The sequence below is a fragment of the Poromitra crassiceps genome, assembly GCF_964638095.1.
Source record: "Poromitra crassiceps genome assembly, chromosome: 1".
Taxonomy (NCBI): domain Eukaryota; kingdom Metazoa; phylum Chordata; class Actinopteri; order Beryciformes; family Melamphaidae; genus Poromitra; species Poromitra crassiceps.
In genome coordinates, this window is record NC_139623.1 from 40,906,341 (window position 1) to 40,924,448 (window position 18,108).

General features: G+C 44.9%; 1 protein-coding gene across 1 annotated transcript in view; it reads right to left on the reverse strand.

Moving 5' to 3' along the window:
* Nucleotides 1-18,108, reverse strand: part of auts2a (activator of transcription and developmental regulator AUTS2 a) — a gene marked incomplete at its 5' end in the record, with an annotated part of 735,797 nt that overhangs the window by 73,819 nt on the left and 643,870 nt on the right. The window lies entirely within an intron of this gene.

Consider the following 18,108-nt stretch of genomic DNA (forward strand, 5'->3'; position numbering starts at 1 on the left):
CCACAACTCGGCAATGCCATCTGACTGGGGCCAAACAAGTAGCAGTTCATGTCCACGCCACTTGATGGCACTGTTGCTCTATGCCAAAAAGCCTGCAGTTGCTTTTCCAAGCCTCTCAGGCAGGGCACCAAAATGACTGATACAAGAAAGTGTGCAGTGACAGGATTTAAAACTGAATTAGACAATAAGAGCTTGTTTAGGTGACAATATGAAGTCAAAGAGACACTGCATGTCATCATCGGTGTCTAAGTAGAAGATAGGCTATCATATTACAAAGTAACTACAGGTTGCAAAGATGGCTAAGAAATAGGACAACACCCGTCAACCTGCACAAGAAGACGAGGCCTGACAGACATTTATCGGAATAAAATGCATTTTTCTGATGACAGGCTTTGGTGATTCATGCTAGACACTCGCCTCAGAATTCTCTTACTAAATACTGATTTCTGAATAATAAGGCATGAGGTTATGGTATGCGTCTGGACACTTTGACAGCAGGCATATTTTCCTCGATACAAAACCTGAAAGCAAGCAATATTCCCGACCCCAATCACAGGTGAATTGTATGCGCACTCATGTGTTTTTTTATTCCGATGTAGCAATTAAGGTTGCATGAGAAATATTGTCATGTTAGGCTATACACCATCAAAATAAACACACAAAATTGACTCAATGCGCATATGACTAAAGTATTGTTGTTGACAACAAAATCTTTATGAATTTGTGATAAAAGTAGCCTACAGTATTTATTTAATAAACATGTAGTCTCATACTGATAGAATGTAAACAATGCAAGCCGCAAAAAAACATTACAGTGGTACGAAAATGTTTGCAATACAAATACTGAATAAACTCATGCATATTTTTTGCAATTAGTAGTCCGGTTCCGTGAGAATATTCATAATAATATCAACATGAATATTAGATTATATATGGCTCAACGCCAGCGCGCATACCTTTGATGTGGCAAGGTTGGCAAGAAGGCAAATAACGAGTCAGGATATTACTTTCGCGGTCTAGTAAAGATGGCCTCGTTTCACATTCTGCTTTTCAAATAATATAATCCACAGAAGAGGCGGCGAAGTCTACTCCGTTTAAATTGAGGACAGCCATGCGGAGAGAGGAGAAGCCTTTCCAAGAAAAACAAGAAAAAAAATCCAAAGCCGCTCACAAAGCTACTGCGCCTTTTGGACAAAGGGAGCCATGTGTCTCGCCACGGAAAGCTTCAGCAACAGCGCCGAGGCGACAGAGAAAAATCCCATTGATCCACGTTTGTTTCCTTGCACAATAATAACCTTTTTCACATAATATTCTCCCGTCGGGAATATCCGTGAGAGGGAACAAGCAGGATCCGTGTGGGTGCGCAGAGCGGGGCTGCGTCCGACGGAGCAAACCAATCCAACAATGCGCACAGCCAGTTTCCTCTGTGGCGACACAGACACGCACACAAAATCACACAGACTGTGACCAGAAAATCGTAAGGTATAACCCCGCTTCCGTTATGTTTTCGGCTGTCTACCGCCGTGGTCTCTCTGACCTGACGGATCCCAGTCGTCGATACACAAGAGCCTCTCCTTATCCGCTCCCAACGCACCAGACAAACTCCCATTCATCCAGCGACTGACTGACTGCCCGAGCGCTGCACTGCTGCTGCTGCTGCCGCTGCCTGCCTGGACGCTCGCTCGGGTCCTCCCACTTCCTGATTCCAGGCTGACTTGGGTTCAACCTCAAACCTGCTTCTCAACAAGACAAGCGTACTCGTGTTTTTGCGCTTCCGAAAACCACGGGATATCATATCATACGATACGATTCCAGCCTTTGCGTAATGGCGCACAAAAAGACCGGCAGTTGCGCACCAGAACTAGATAAAGGAAGGAGAGAGAGAGAGAGAGAGAGAGGCAGAGGGGAAGGAAGGAGGGAGCTGACAGAATGACATCCTTTCTCTCTCCACTGAGTGAGATGATGTCAGCCGTTAATGAATTCCCCAGTAGGGTGCTGCTACCGTGAGGGGAGGCAAAACAAAACGCTCCTTTATGAGCAGCGTGCACCTCCTCACAGCTCACAGGCGCTGTCTTGCTGTTGGATCAACTCCCACAGCACTGGCCTGGAGGGAGGTCAGCCGCCGTGTATTATAAAAAGCACTCTGGCTCATTCAGACATTGACATAGCCTTCAATTTGAGTCCCACGGCCCACCCAGACAGACCCACCGTTTATCCAGTTTCCACCTCGCAGACATAAAGCGCGATTTCCACGTTTAGAATCACGTGAAGCTTTTATTGAGCTCTGGAGGGAAAGAATGACAGGACAGTGACCCTGGAGCTGGCACGATTCAGGTTCACCAGGCCACCCTGCCAACTAACAGCGAGCAGGCCCGGTTCCAGAACAAAATGACTTCGGGTGCATCTGAATTGAGTGGGGTGCACTACTAGTAGTGACAGTGTGGGCTGCTGCAACAGCAATGCAAATAATAGTATAGGTGTTACGGTCCCGATGAAAAGATGAGGGCAAGTTTTGAAAAATGGTCTCACAATGAAATGGCTACTATGGGGACTAACATCACACATGAATACATTTGGGCTCATTTAATCTACAAGTCTCAGCTTTCCAGTGATACCAAATTCATGCAATTCCAAGACTGTTTAGGAAAATATTACATTTATAGGCTACTGCATGCAAAAAACTGCATGTTTTTTTGCCAAGAACTGCATGCGATTAGCATAAAGTGCATGCGGGTCTGTAAAGGGGAGACTTGTGGGTACCTATATAGAACCCATTCTCATTCAGATATCTTGAGGTGAAATGTCAAGGGACCCTTTGAAAAATGGCCATGCCAGTTTTTCCCTCGCTACTGTAAAAATGTAGCCTAGGTTAAGGAGCCTTGATCCTGACAAGATAGAATGACATGGTTGGTACCAATGGATGCCTTGGGTCTTATCGTTTCAAATGCTTCCATGATCTTCAGTTTAGCTTTCAAAATGAGACCCATACAGCCTCTGAAAGACAGTATTGGCAGTGGACGCCGCTGTCCACGAGCCTATTATTATTTCAACTGAGGGTGCAAAATATTAAACTGAGGGAGCAATGCATGCTCTTGCACCCCAGTAGAACCAGGCCTGCAGGTAGAGAGAACAGTAGGCTATATGCATAAAATGACAAAATGTTGCATTTTGGTCTTCCGGTCCACGTTCATAAGACGTTCATCGTTCAGACGGATCCGTAAAAACGATTGGAAATGCTGCCAGCTCCTGTAGCCAGCTGCACTGTGCATTATGGGCTGAAGAGGAGCATTTAATCTGTTTTATACCATGGTCTGGGTGAATACTCGATTCTGATTGGCTGCAAGGTGTCCATTAAAAAGTGATATTGTACAGTGATAATGGACACCTAGCTAAATGGTCTGTTCACCGTTCATATCAATGCGCCATAGTTTCATCAGTGTTATCAGGAGAGCAGTTTGAGCTCTATACCCCCGTTAAGGGTTAATATGACAATTTTGGAACTTGAGAAAAAAATTGAGTCGGTCAAAGTAAGTATTTAAATCACCCCTGTGTGCTCAGTTTATCAAAAATAACTCTTATTTACAATTTTGATTTTCGTTTCGGAGATTTTTTAACCTCGCGTCACCAGGCTCTTCTCGGCGAGAAAGAGAAGATTTCCCTCGGCTCGTGCACGAGCGGGAGAGAGAGAGAGAGAGAGAGAGAGAGAGAGAGAGAGAGAGAGAGAGAGAGAGAGAGAGACAACTCTCTCTGCATTTCACCACATCAGCAGCACACGCAGGGCGCTGCTCTCTCACTCTCACTTCCTGAAACTCTTCGCTCTTAAATGTTAATATACTTGGCCAATACGTATCTATCATACAAAATAAAGCAAGCTGCCAAACGGTAATGTCTTCATTTAATGTAGAACGCAAAACATCGTTAAACCTGCATTCCTGTAATAAAGTTAACGTTTGAGTCGGCTTTAAAACGGAGCGGGTGGTGGAGGTGGGAGGGACTATTTTATTTCGTGGAAGACTGATTTACAGTATGAATAACAGACATTTAGCCATTTAGATTGCTTTATTTATTACACATGGAAATATAAATGACTGGTCTTATTGTTTTGTTGGCAAGTGACCATGGTATAAGCGGGTTAATGCACTTCGAGGTGTACATTATCACTTTTTAAGGGACTTCGCGGAGGCAAACCATCCTCGGCTTCGCCTCGGACGGTTCACGCCTCCGCGTCGTCCCTTAAAAAGTGATAATGTACACCTCGTCGTACATTAACCCTTACATAAACAACGGGCCCTATCGTTGCATCGGCGTAGAAACTGCGTTTAGGGCCTGGCGCAGCCCAGATTAGTGGGTGTGGACCAGCGCACTCATATCTTGGTGTCGGCGCTACACGCGGCCTCAAGCATTATAACCACGCCTTTTAAGTGTAAAATTATGCACCATCTGCTCATTGGAGAAGTGCAGTAAAGAGTCACACGCTTGCCTTTTAAGCTCCAATTCCACTGAGAAATCCAGTAAAACCAGACAAGCCAAGCGCTCTGCTCCCCCCCCCTCCCTTCATCCCGTCTGTCTGTCTCCATATATAGGCTATTATTCCATATTATTATGCTTCTCAAGCCAATCTAACTGCAGTTTAAATACTGCAAGCATGTAAATACGCTACACTATAGCAAGATCAAAGTGAAAAGAATGTTCTAAACGCATCAGCTAGAAAAATATAGCCTATCCCTATATGATGAGATTAATTAGATTGGTGAAAGTTTGTCCAGAAAGATATCGTTTTCTCTCCCCTGCTGCAGGTAGGATGATGCACATAAATATAGCCTACATTATGTAAAGTCATTGCAGAAATGTGTTTTCATTGTAAAACTAAATGTGAAGTAGGGCCAAGTTATTGGAGCAGACATCACAGTATAGCACATGACAGTAGAAGCGTGTTACGCTGTCACTTACCTAAATCACGTTAAATCGACGAGGGATATATATAGGCCCAGGATGACATATATGTTTCACATAGGGTGGTGTTTTCATTTCGATGTTTTATTTGGTCCAATATTGAAATGTTCTACAATTGCAGGTTGTGTTACCATTACACATTATTTAGATCTACCTTTATATCTATTTCGGCTCATTTGGTTGCTATTTAGTAGCGAAATGGAGTAGCCCCTGGTATATTTTCCATCTTAGTTGTACAGGCTGCAAAACATTTTGAGAACCTCTCTACTATAGCTTACCTAATGAGCATTAACCTGCTGGCTGGGAGGTCAATGGATCTACAATAGAGTCCCATTGGAAAGTCTTTCCCTGCCAGCTCCAGCCACCACAGAGCAGAAAACAGTCTTAGCTCATAGTTGGGATGCTAATCCATCCCTCGGTAACAGAGAGAAGCCGGGTCCGCTGGCTGGCTCTGGCCATGCAAACACCAAGGCGTGGGACACGGGCATACTACAGTTGCCCCCAGGTGCAGAATGGCTAAAACGAATCCTCACGCGTTCTCTCCAAACCAGTCAGATGCTCAGTCTGGCTTCCTAATTTGTCTGGTTAATTTACGCTCGGTTCCAGAACAAAATGACTGAATTGAGTGGGGGTGCACTAGTAGCGACAGTGCGGGCTGCCAACAGCAATGAAAATAGTGTAGGTGTTATGAACCAGAACGTGTTCCCTGATGAACAGATGAGGTCAAGTTTCGAAAAATGGATGGTCTCACTGCAATGAAATGGCTACTATGGGGACTAACATCCCATGAATACAATTGGGCTCATTGAATCCACAAGAGTCTCAGCTTTCCAGTCATACACAATTTATGCAATTGCGAGACTGTTTAGGGACCCCAGTATGCAGAAATATTCAAATAGAATAGGCGAAAATAATACATTTATACTGCATGCAAAAAAAAATGTGCATGGGTTTTTGCCAAAAGACTGCATGGGATTAGCATAAAGTGGGCATGTCTGTAAAGGGGAGACTTGTGGGTACCCACAGAACCCATTCTCATTCAGATATCTTCAGGTGAGAGATCAAGGGACCCCTTTGCATGGCCATGCCCGTTTTTCCCCTCGCCAAAATTTTGCTTAAATTTGGAGCGTTATTTTGCCTCCTTGCAGAAATCAGAATCAGAATCAGAATCAGAAAGACTTTAATGATCCCCGGGGGGAAATTGGGACAAGTTACAGTAGCTCGCTCACATAACACACATAGCATAAAATAAACAGTAGTAAATGCGATAGTAAAATAAGCAGAATAAGAAGAATAAGAACACAACATAGCATGGAATAAACAGTATTAAATGCGATAGGAGCAAATAAGTGGAATACGTCTAAGTAAGCAAAATACGTAGAGTAAGTATACCTTACGTGCCAATTGTCATTATTGCACACTGAACTTATATTATTCGGCTTTCCCTATACGTTACACGTGGCTCAGCCAGGCACTTTTTTCAGATTGAAAAAAAAGATTGAATGACATGGCTTTAAAAGTGAGTCCGCTACAGCCTTTGGAAGACGGTAATATCAGCCACGGACACTTATTATTCAAATTTCAACTGGGGCAGGCCCACAGAACCGGGCCTGTTCACTTGACACTTCACACTATATCTACCGCCTCTGTGGGGCGGAATGTCAGGCGGAGCTTAGCCACATCCGGACAGAGGATAAAGTGGGCTAGAGGAGTATTTACATTTACATTTGAGGCGTTTAGCTGACAATCTCTGTCCAGATCCACTTACAATGAGTCAGTAGGCGTGGGCTGGACTCAGTGCGTTGCTCAAGGCCACTTCAGCAGGACACGTCGGCTGTTTGGGGATGCGTCGATGACACACGACACAAAGAATGTGAAGTGGGGGCGTCCGGGTAGTTTAGCGGTAGATTCCCTGCCTACCAACACGTTGGTTCGAGCCCCCGTGCTACCTCCGGCTTTGGTCAGGCATCTATACAGGCACAATTGGTCGTGTCTGCGGGCGGGAAGCCGGATTAAGGGTATGTGTCCTAGTGGCTGCACTAGTGCCTCCTCTGGTTGGTCGGGGCGCCTGTCTGGGGGGGAGGGAAACTGGGGGGAATAGGGTGCTCCTCCCATGTGCTACGCCCTGCCAGTGAAACTCCTTGCTGTCAGGTGAAAAGAAGCGGCTGGCGCCTAGTGTTGCCAGATTGTCCGGTTTTCTGCCCAATTGGGTTTGGGTTTGGAAAAAAAGGAGCTTGGGCGGGTTTACAGAGCCGCTTGTTTCCATAGACCTGCATTTGTTTTAGGCGGTTTTGCATGCTTTTTGGCGGTTTTTGAAGTCTTTGGGCTGGAAAACATTAGCTGTATCTGGCAACAACCCTCCTCAGATCGACAGAGGGGGTGGAGCAACTACCGGGACAGCAGGGGGAATTGGTCAAGTACAATTGGGAAGAAAAGGGGGCGGAGGGGTCAAAAAGGGGGGAAAAGTGAAGTGCCGTGGGGTGAGGGAGGGAGGGAGGGAGGGAGGGAGGGAGTGGCCTCAGGTGGGCCGGCTACAGAGGAGGAAGCCTCCGCTCACAAAGACCAGCCTATATTACCATGTTCAGGAGGTCAGCCTCGCCATTTGTTTGTATTTAATAGGCATATTCAACACTCATAAGAGGATGGGAAACAAACAATGAATTATTAAGTGTCGTTGATGTCCTTTTGCTGTTTCTGTTTTCATTTTCGAATTAGTTAATTATTTAACATGGGAATATTGATAGACCCTATCAATCATTTAACTATGAATTTAAATGGCATGATTCATCCTAGGCTGTCAATTTGCCCATAGGCTATGGGAAAGAAATGTGGACAACTACAGTCTAATTATGCAGCTGTACACCACTGTACATAAGCTACAGCAAAGGGCTGCACAAGGATAACAGGAAACCAGTAAATTGTGTCTAAAATTAGCTACAAATGTACCAACTGTGGTTACATGTAATTAGATCACAAGCATTCTCATGCTTGATGTGGCAAATGCCATGAAACATCAAGCGCTTATTGTGGTTTGGCTTCAAATGTATTACATGGCTGCCTGCAGAATTATGCATCTCCGCTGCTGCCACCGACAGAAAATGGCTACCAGGCAGTCCTCTTCACGGGCCTGTGCAGCGGCGTCCCGTGAGCGACTGCTTCGACCGCTCCTCATCCTAAACGGTCATTATCAGATTTGAGAGCGACCGCAAGTCTGTGATTACAGCCCGTGCCGCGAACAAATCAGCATCCGGATCTCTCGCTGCACATTATTTTTGAATTCCAAATGAGACGCAGGCAGAGATGAACGCGCACAGAAAAGAACAATTTCTTATGGAAAAACATCGGCTGTTGCAAAACAGAATGGAGTGCTGAGATCAAACAGGACGTCTGGAGTCATGCTATGTATCCCAGTAATTGCTGTCTGGGGCGTGTAAGTTCTGTCTATAGACCATCAGCTTCACGCTGATGTTTTCTCATCTTTCATTGCCTTTTTTTGGAGCTTGATTCTCCACTTCAAAGAAACCAGAGACATGTCCCCCCCCTCTCCCCCCGCGGTTTAATTTGACAGGAACTCTTTCCTAGATTACAATCACAGGAGAGCGGCTCTCCTTTATGAGCCTTCCTGCCATTATGCCAAATCTCTCCTCATTTAAAATATGACTGATAAGTGTAACATGAGCACTGGCAACGTAATATGTTAAAAGCTCTTATTAGATTCGCCTGTTGACTCTGAGCTCTGTCTCTCCTGTGCTTGCTCGCGGGGGCTTCCATTTTCCCCTCTCATTTATTCAAAGTATAAGTACCGTATAAGTATAAGTCGGTTGAAAGATACATTTTCTATTTTTCTTCTTAATGAACACTGGACATCATCTGAGGAGAATAGCAGTCATCTCAGCTACTGGGGTCCTTCAAGGTTCAGAAACCATTCCACCTAACAGTGACATCTCTATGAGGATGAGATACCTCAAGACAAGACAAAGGGTAAGAGGGAAATCAAAGTTATCTGCGTTCAAATAAAAGCCTCTAGTTCAAACAGGCAAGTTGATGAAGAACTCGTTATCTTGACAACAATGGTGTGGCTTGTAGTAGCAGGGCAGAAAGTCTTACAAACTTAAGCCACTTTCACACGTGAACTCCCGATCAGGTGAGGGTTGCTTCCCACTGAGCCTGCCCCGGATGATACGTGAAGTGTACCCTTTCAGACATGAGGCATGTTGCTTTCACACATGAGTAGCACCTCCGCAGAGTTTGTAAAGTAGAGAGGGGGCGGGGGCGGGGGTGGGGGAATTTGGGCATGACCACACAATGGGGAATTGTGAAAACTAAAAATACATAATGGCCGATAACTGCCTAACGTTCACGGCATATAATCGTTTCCGCATAACATTAGTAATTAATTAAACAACCCTACAACTCACGCCCAGATGCATCAATTTCCTCGAGTCTCAAGCACTACAAAGAAAATAGGTCTTTGCTATGTTCAGTCCTAAAATGCATCAAACCTACTAGAATTATACAGAATACAGGAAGCTAGACGTTTTTACCTTCAAAATAAAATAAATGTTGTATTACTTTGTAACAAAAAATCAGAATGGTCGACTCACTACGGGTTAAAATTGACTTTTCGAAGGGAGCAGACATTCTTCCAGTTTATCTCTGTTCTGTATCTTTCAAAACACACACAAAAAAACATTACACGTGCATTTACTTTATTTAATTGCCATTATTGCGAAGGTTGTACCCGGAAGTTTTCGTTTTATACTGCCTGACTTGACGCTACTTGGAATTTGCGGTTCTGCCCTTGAATCTTCACAAACGCTGTGTAAACGTTAAATCAAAGGCATGAACGCAACCAGATCCAGATACCCTACCTAGCGATGTCCAATACTGGGAAGCGGGACGACCCTCGCGTCCAAAAATGCTCATTACATGTGTGTGCTGTGCGAAGCTATGCAGAAAGGAAATCGGATCAGAGCCATGAGCCTTTCAATCCAGCAACATGTTGGCTGACGCACAGTCGCACACGGAGCAGGTTTGAGGTGCTTCATTTGGAAAAACTGAGACGGCATGATGTTTTTTTGCTCGCTCATTCACATGGACTATTTATATAATAATAATCTGTCACGCTGGCTTTCTGTCTCTGTCCTCATGCACTCACTGAGCTGGCTACTTCACGGAGCTCTGGAGGGGGGGGGGGACAATCCGCCCCTGATAGTAGGGCTGGGGGTACACTTACCTGCGGGTAGGAGGAGGATCGCGGGAGCGCGCATAGCTCACCAAAACGTGTTCGCACATACACTGCCATCCGGATGCCCTCTAGATAACTCCTGAATTCCAAGGCATGTGTGAAAGTGGCTATACAGATGCTTCTGGGAACTTCCTGGTACAACCAAAGGCTCGAAATACTGCCACTACTGTATCTCAATTGGAGTTACAGGCATACTTTTGACTCCTTGACTGTCCTCTTCTTAAATACTTAATATTTTTTTTATCTTTTTAAATACTTTATATTGGTGATCTAGCCCAGATTTGAAATGTGTAAATGTAATGGTCTTTGAACTGGACCTGGTTTTATGCAGTCTAGATGCGAAAAAACAATGACATGAAAGTGGAAAAATTGAAGATTTCATTGTTTTTGCCCCATCTAGACCGCATACAACCAGGTCTAGTTCAAAGACCATTACACTTAAACCTTTCAAATCTGTTCTAGATTACCAAGGGGACCCTACACTCTCACCAAGAAATACTTTCAGATATGTGAAACTTTTATCATGGTATGAGCACACTTGAACATTAGACTAGGGAGGAATGGCGGCCATCTTAGATTTGAGGCCAAATCCGCCTTCCCTCCACATCTGACAATAAACCTTATGGTATTCACTCACTATGTGAGAAATGTCATGCTTCTCTGAAAAGGTACAACATTTTTATAAGCACATTTGTACATTAGACTCGGGGAAACGGCGTCCATCTTGGTTTTGAGGTCAAATCTCACTTCCCTCCCAATCTTAAAATAAACCTTATGGTATTCACTCACTATGTGAGAAATGTCATGCTTTTTTGAAGAAGTGCACAATTGTTATAAGCACATTTGTACATTAGACACTGGAAAATGGTGGCCATCTTGGAATTTTGGTAAAATCTGACTTCCCTCCCAATCTTAAAATAAACTTTATGGTATTCCCTAACTATGTGTGGAATTTCATGTTTCTGTCAAAAATTCCTCTATTTTCGGGAGCTAATTCGCTCTGCTATAGTGTTTGATCGCTGGTTTAGAGGAATGTGGTGCAATGCGATCGATCACACATTCCTAGTTGTTTATCGTATTGCAAACACACACACACACACACACACACACACACACACACAAACACACACACATTGGGAACTGCCAACACCTCTTCTTCTCTGAGCCATATGAAGGCGGAGTGAGAATGTTTTTTTTTAACCGTCATTACATGCAACCTTATCTTCCCAAGCCTGCACTGGGCTGTCAATGACGTCTGTCTCTCTAGCCCCTCCCGACAAGCACCGCTGACACGCCCTTTCTTCCCAATTCCTCAGACACATAGCCAAACATAAATTAATCTGTCACTCATTGCTAGTATTAATGGTGGGGATGACACACGGGCACGCACGCATATGTGTGCGCACACACACACACACACACACACACACACACACACACACACACACACACATGCACGCACACATACAGGCATACACACAGACAAAGAAAAATGCAATGTTAAAAACCTATAGATTTACAAGCTTTCAAATGGGAAAAACAAAGCATCCCAAAAGTAGCATTGGAAGCCTTTGGGAGAGCTAAGAGCTAACGGTCTTGCCTCTGTATATATTTCACCAGTCAAATATCCCGAAATATGCCCGAGGGGCGTCTGGGTAAAAGCACTCGCCTACCAGTGTGGAGACCTGGGTTCACTTCCCGGCATGATCCTCCCACGCGCTACGTCCTGCCGGTGAAACTCCTCGCTGTCAGGTGAAAAGAAGCGGCCGGCGACTGCACACATGTATTGGAGGAAGCAGGTGCTACTCTACAACTCTCCCCGGATCGGCAGAGGGGCAGACGGCGTGGAGCAACGACTGGGACAGCAAGGGGGATTAGCCACAAGTACAATTGGGAAGAAAATGGGAGAAAAATCGATATGGATCCCGAGTGGGAGACTGACGGCTTTAGGGACCTGCCAATTTCCCTCTGCATCGCCACAGACACTCATTTGAATATCAACCCTGTAAATATCAATGCCAAAAAAAAAGAGAGAGAGGCTCCATTTTGCATATCTTCCGACCACTTATTCAAACCCGTGCTTATCGCACCCGGGTGTGATTGGCATTCTGGGAACAGTTAGGGAGATTGACGGACGCGCGGGGATAAAAGCATCCATCTGATACGGCCGATACCAGACCTCTAAAAGCAGATCCTTTCTGCTGTAATAAAGCTTCCTGTGCCCAGAGATATGAAACTCACATCATATGTCAGCTGGGGGGAGGGTGGGGAAAAAAGTCTTTCTTCCTCATGTTAAAAGCCTGTAGAGACTGTGTAATCTCTTTATCTGGATCTGCTTGATCTAGCGAAAGCAGCCCGGGCCGTGGGAGTTGCCGAGAAATGGGCCTGATCAATGGGAGACATTATCTGGACCTGGTAGGCAATAATCAGATCCAGTTGACATTGCGGGGCACAAGAACTGGCCTGTCAGCGGGAGCAAAGCTACTTTAGCAGCCATCCGTCCCATGTGGTTACCATGGCGACTGGCGTTATAAAACAATGCAGACGAGACAATTGGTTTAACCTTCCTCAAATGCTTGGGTTACATCCCTAATGCATGGACCCACTGCCCGCCCTGCTCTGCCCCGGCACAGGAGAAATGGGAGACCCTTTTGTCTAAATTATAGACATCGCCGTGGAATGTGGGCTGTGAGGATGCCGTGGATAATTTCAGGCCAGTCAATCACTCCCTCCCCTTGCAACAGCACGGAACATATGTGCCCCCCCCCACCAACACACACACACACACACACACACACACACACACACACACACACACACACACACACACACACACACACACACACACAAGTATACACCAGGGATTATTTAACATTTTCACCTAGTAGTTAGTATAATAATACGTTTGTTAAAATCAAACGTACAAGCTCAAATTATGCTAAAGGCCCAAATCGGTATGCTAGCCCCTTTTACACTGTCACTCAAATACAGATCTTGTTTACATAGTAATTTAACGGATTGAAAAATGCATTGTCTGAAAGTCTTTATATACAAACACTACATCATTTTTACTTTGACGATGAATTTGGCATGCACTCTATTTTAACAGTTCATTTATGTTTGTGATGTATAAACAACCTTCGTGTGCCCATCTTGGGGACGTCCCTCCGTGTATACTAATGCGTAGCTCTCCACGGCTGATGGAACAACACTGCAAACGGGATTCGGAGTTATGGGGGCAACGCTTACATGCTTGTCCTGAATTAATCCTCGGACGAAAAGCTATCCGATTCATTAATAATGCATAGTAACTTCAACGTTACTATGTGGTGACATTGATAATGCTTCTTCAACGTTACTATGTGGTGACATTGATAATGCTTCTTCAACGTTACTATGTGGTGACATTGATAATGCTTCTTCAACGTTACTATGTGGTGACATTGATAATGCTTCTTCAACGTTACTATGTGGTGACATTGATAATGCTTCTTCAACGTTACTATGTGGTGACATTGATAATGCTTCTTCAATGTTACTATGTGGTGACATTGATAATGCTTCTTTAACGTTACTATGTGGTGACATATGCTTCTTCAACGTTACTATGTGGTGACATTGATAATGCTTCTTCAACGTTACTATGTGGTGACATTGATAATGCTTCTTTAACGTTACTATGTGGTGACATTGATAATGCTTCTTTAACGTTACTATGTGGTGACATTGATAATGCTTCTTTAACGTTACTATGTGGTGACATTGATAATGCTTCTTTAACGTTACTATGTGGTGACATTGATAATGCTTCTTCAACGTTACTATGTGGTGACATTGATAATGCTTCTTTAACGTTACTATGTGGTGACATTGATAATGCTTCTTTAACGTTACTATGTGGTGACATTGATAATGCTTCTTCAACGTTACTATGTGGTGACATTGATAATGCTTCTTCAACGTTACTATGTGGTGACATTGATAATGCTTCTTCAACGTTACTATGTGGTGACATTGATAATGCTTCTTCAACGTTACTATGTGGTGACATTGATAATGCTTCTTCAATGTTACTATGTGGTGACATTGATAATGCTTCTTTAACGTTACTATGTGGTGACATATGCTTCTTCAACGTTACTATGTGGTGACATTGATAATGCTTCTTTAACGTTACTATGTGGTGACATTGATAATGCTTCTTTAACGTTACTATGTGGTGACATTGATAATGCTTCTTTAACGTTACTATGTGGTGACATTGATAATGCTTCTTCAACGTTACTATGTGGTGACATTGATAATGCTTCTTTAACGTTACTATGTGGTGACATTGATAATGCTTCTTTAACGTTACTGTGGTGACATTGATAATGCTTCTTCAACGTTACTATGTGGTGACATTGATAATGCTTCTTCAACGTTACTATGTGGTGACATTGATAATGCTTCTTTAACGTTACTATGTGGTTACATTGATAATGCTTCTTCAACGTTACTATGTGGTGACATTGATAATGCTTCTTCAACGTTACTATGTGGTGACATTGATAATGCTTCTTCAACGTTACTATGTGGTGACATTGATAATGCTTCTTCAACGTTACTATGTGGTGACATTGATAATGCTTCTTCAATGTTACTATGTGGTGACATTGATAATGCTTCTTTAACGTTACTATGTGGTGACATATGCTTCTTCAACGTTACTATGTGGTGACATTGATAATGCTTCTTCAACGTTACTATGTGGTGACATTGATAATGCTTCTTTAACGTTACTATGTGGTGACATTGATAATGCTTCTTTAACGTTACTATGTGGTGACATTGATAATGCTTCTTCAACGTTACTATGTGGTGACATTGATAATGCTTCTTCAACGTTACTATGTGGTGACATTGATAATGCTTCTTCAATGTTACTATGTGGTGACATTGATAATGCTTCTTTAACGTTACTATGTGGTGACATATGCTTCTTCAACGTTACTATGTGGTGACATTGATAATGCTTCTTCAACGTTACTATGTGGTGACATTGATAATGCTTCTTTAACGTTACTATGTGGTGACATTGATAATGCTTCTTTAACGTTACTATGTGGTGACATTGATAATGCTTCTTCAACGTTACTATGTGGTGACATTGATAATGCTTCTTTAACGTTACTATGTGGTTACATTGATAATGCTTCTTCAACGTTACTATGTGGTGACATTGATAATGCTTCTTCAACGTTACTATGTGGTGACATTGATAATGCTTCTTCAACGTTACTATGTGGTGACATTGATAATGCTTCTTTAACGTTACTATGTGGTTACATTGATAATGCTTCTTCAATGTTACTATGTGGTGACATTGATAATGCTTCTTCAACGTTACTATGTGGTGACATTGATAATGCTTCTTCAATGTTACTATGTGGTGACATTGATAATGCTTCTTTAACGTTACTATGTGGTGACATATGCTTCTTCAACGTTACTATGTGGTGACATTGATAATGCTTCTTCAACGTTACTATGTGGTGACATTGATAATGCTTCTTTAACGTTACTATGTGGTGACATTGATAATGCTTCTTTAACGTTACTATGTGGTGACATTGATAATGCTTCTTCAACGTTACTATGTGGTGACATTGATAATGCTTCTTTAACGTTACTATGTGGTTACATTGATAATGCTTCTTCAACATTACTATGTGGTGACATTGATAATGCTTCTTCAACGTTACTATGTGGTGACATTGATAATGCTTCTTCAACGTTACTATGTGGTGACATTGATAATGCTTCTTTAACGTTACTATGTGGTTACATTGATAATGCTTCTTCAACGTTACTATGTGGTGACATTGATAATGCTTCTTCAATGTTACTATGTGGTGACATTGATAATGCTTCTTTAACGTTACTATGTGGTTACATTGATAATGCTTCTTCAACGTTACTATGTGGTGACATTGATAATGCTTCTTTAACGTTACTATGTGGTGACATTGATAATGCTTCTTTAACGTTACTATGTGGTGACATTGATAATGCTTCTTCAACGTTACTATGTGGTGACATTGATAATGCTTCTTTAACGTTACTATGTAGTGACATTGATAATGCTTCTTCAACGTTACTACGTGGAACTACGGCGTGCATAAAAAAGGGGATTATTCGACTTTTCAAAATTTGACCTCAATTTCCTCTCCGAAGCTCTAGATTGGAGCCAGCATCCCAGACAGAAATATTCCTAACAGATAGCCACTGCATGACGAACCCCAGGCTTTCATTTCCCCCCCGCTAATCTGCATGTCTTTATATGCGCAGAGACCCAGCAGACATCAACAACCAAAGAACTGTGGCGCTCGCACCCCCCGCACCCCCCGCGAGGCCCCGATTTAATACCAACCCAGAGCAAGTGTGCACTGGCAGGGATAATATTCTCCTCTTTTGTTGCTTTCTTCTCAGCGCCGCGATGGGAGTGAGGAGAGGAGGGGAGTCGGGGGGAGATAAAGGGGGAGGGACAAGGGAGGGGGAGTGCAGAGGAGAAACAAGAAGAAAAAAACAGGACTAGAGCAGCGGGGAGAAGAGAGAGAGACAGACACAAGAGAGAGAGAGAGAGAGAGAGAGAGAGAGAGAGGAGGGGCCCTGCTGGGTCTTTAAAAAATGGCTACAGGAAAAGCAGCGAGGAAATCACCAGTAAAGGCGGTGTATTAAAATCTGTCTGACCTTTGATGGACTCCTGCGTCAGGCCCCGGGCAACTCGCCCGGCTGGAGGAGTATGCTCAGAGGGATTAGGCCTCTGAAACGCTCCGTCAAATCAGGCAGGGAGCCACGCCGCCCCACCCACCCCTCCACTCAGACCAGCCTCTCCAGGGCTCCTCTCTCTGCTCACCCCACCCACCCCTCCACCCAGACCAGCCTCTCCAGGGCTCCTCTCTCTGCTCACCCCACCCACCCCTCCACTCAGCCTCTCCAGGGCTCCTCTCTCTGCTCACCCCACCCACCCCTCCACTCAGACCAGCCTCTCCAGGGCTCCTCTCTCTGCTCACCCCACCCACCCCTCCACCCAGACCAGCCTCTCCAGGGCTCCTCTCTCTGCTCACCCCACCCACCCCTCCACTCAGACCAGCCTCTCCAGGGCTCCTCTCTCTGCTCACCCCAACCACCCCTCCACCCAGACCAGCCTCTCCAGGGCTCCTCTCTCTGCTCACCCCACCCACCCCTCCACTCAGACCAGCCTCTCCAGGGCTCTTCTCTCTGCTCACCCCACCCACCCCTCCACCCAGACCAGCCTCTCCAGGGCTCCTCTCTCTGCTCACCCCACCGACCCCTCCACTCAGACCAGCCTCTCCAGGGCTCCTCTCTCTGCTCACCCCACCCACCCCTCCACCCAGACCAGCCTCTCCAGGGCTCCTCTCTCTGCTCACCCCACCCACCCCTCCTATCAGACCAGCCTCTCCAGGGCTCCTCTCTCTGCTCACCCCACCCACCCCTCCACTCAGACCAGCCTCTCCAGGGCTCCTCTCTCTGCTCACCCCACCCACCCCTCCACCCAGACCAGCCTCTCCAGGGCTCCTCTCTCTGCTCACCCCACCCACCCCTCCACTCAGACCAGCCTCTCCAGGGCTCCTCTCTCTGCTCACCCCAACCACCCCTCCACCCAGACCAGCCTCTCCAGGGCTCCTCTCTCTGCTCACCCCACCCACCCCTCCACTCAGACCAGCCTCTCCAGGGCTCCTCTCTCTGCTTACCCCACCCACCCCTCCACCCAGACCAGCCTCTCCAGGGCTCCTCTCTCTGCTCACCCCACCCACCCCTCCACTCAGACCAGCCTCTCCAGGGCTCCTCTCTCTGCTCACCCCACCCACCCCTCCACCCAGACCAGCCTCTCCAGGGCTCCT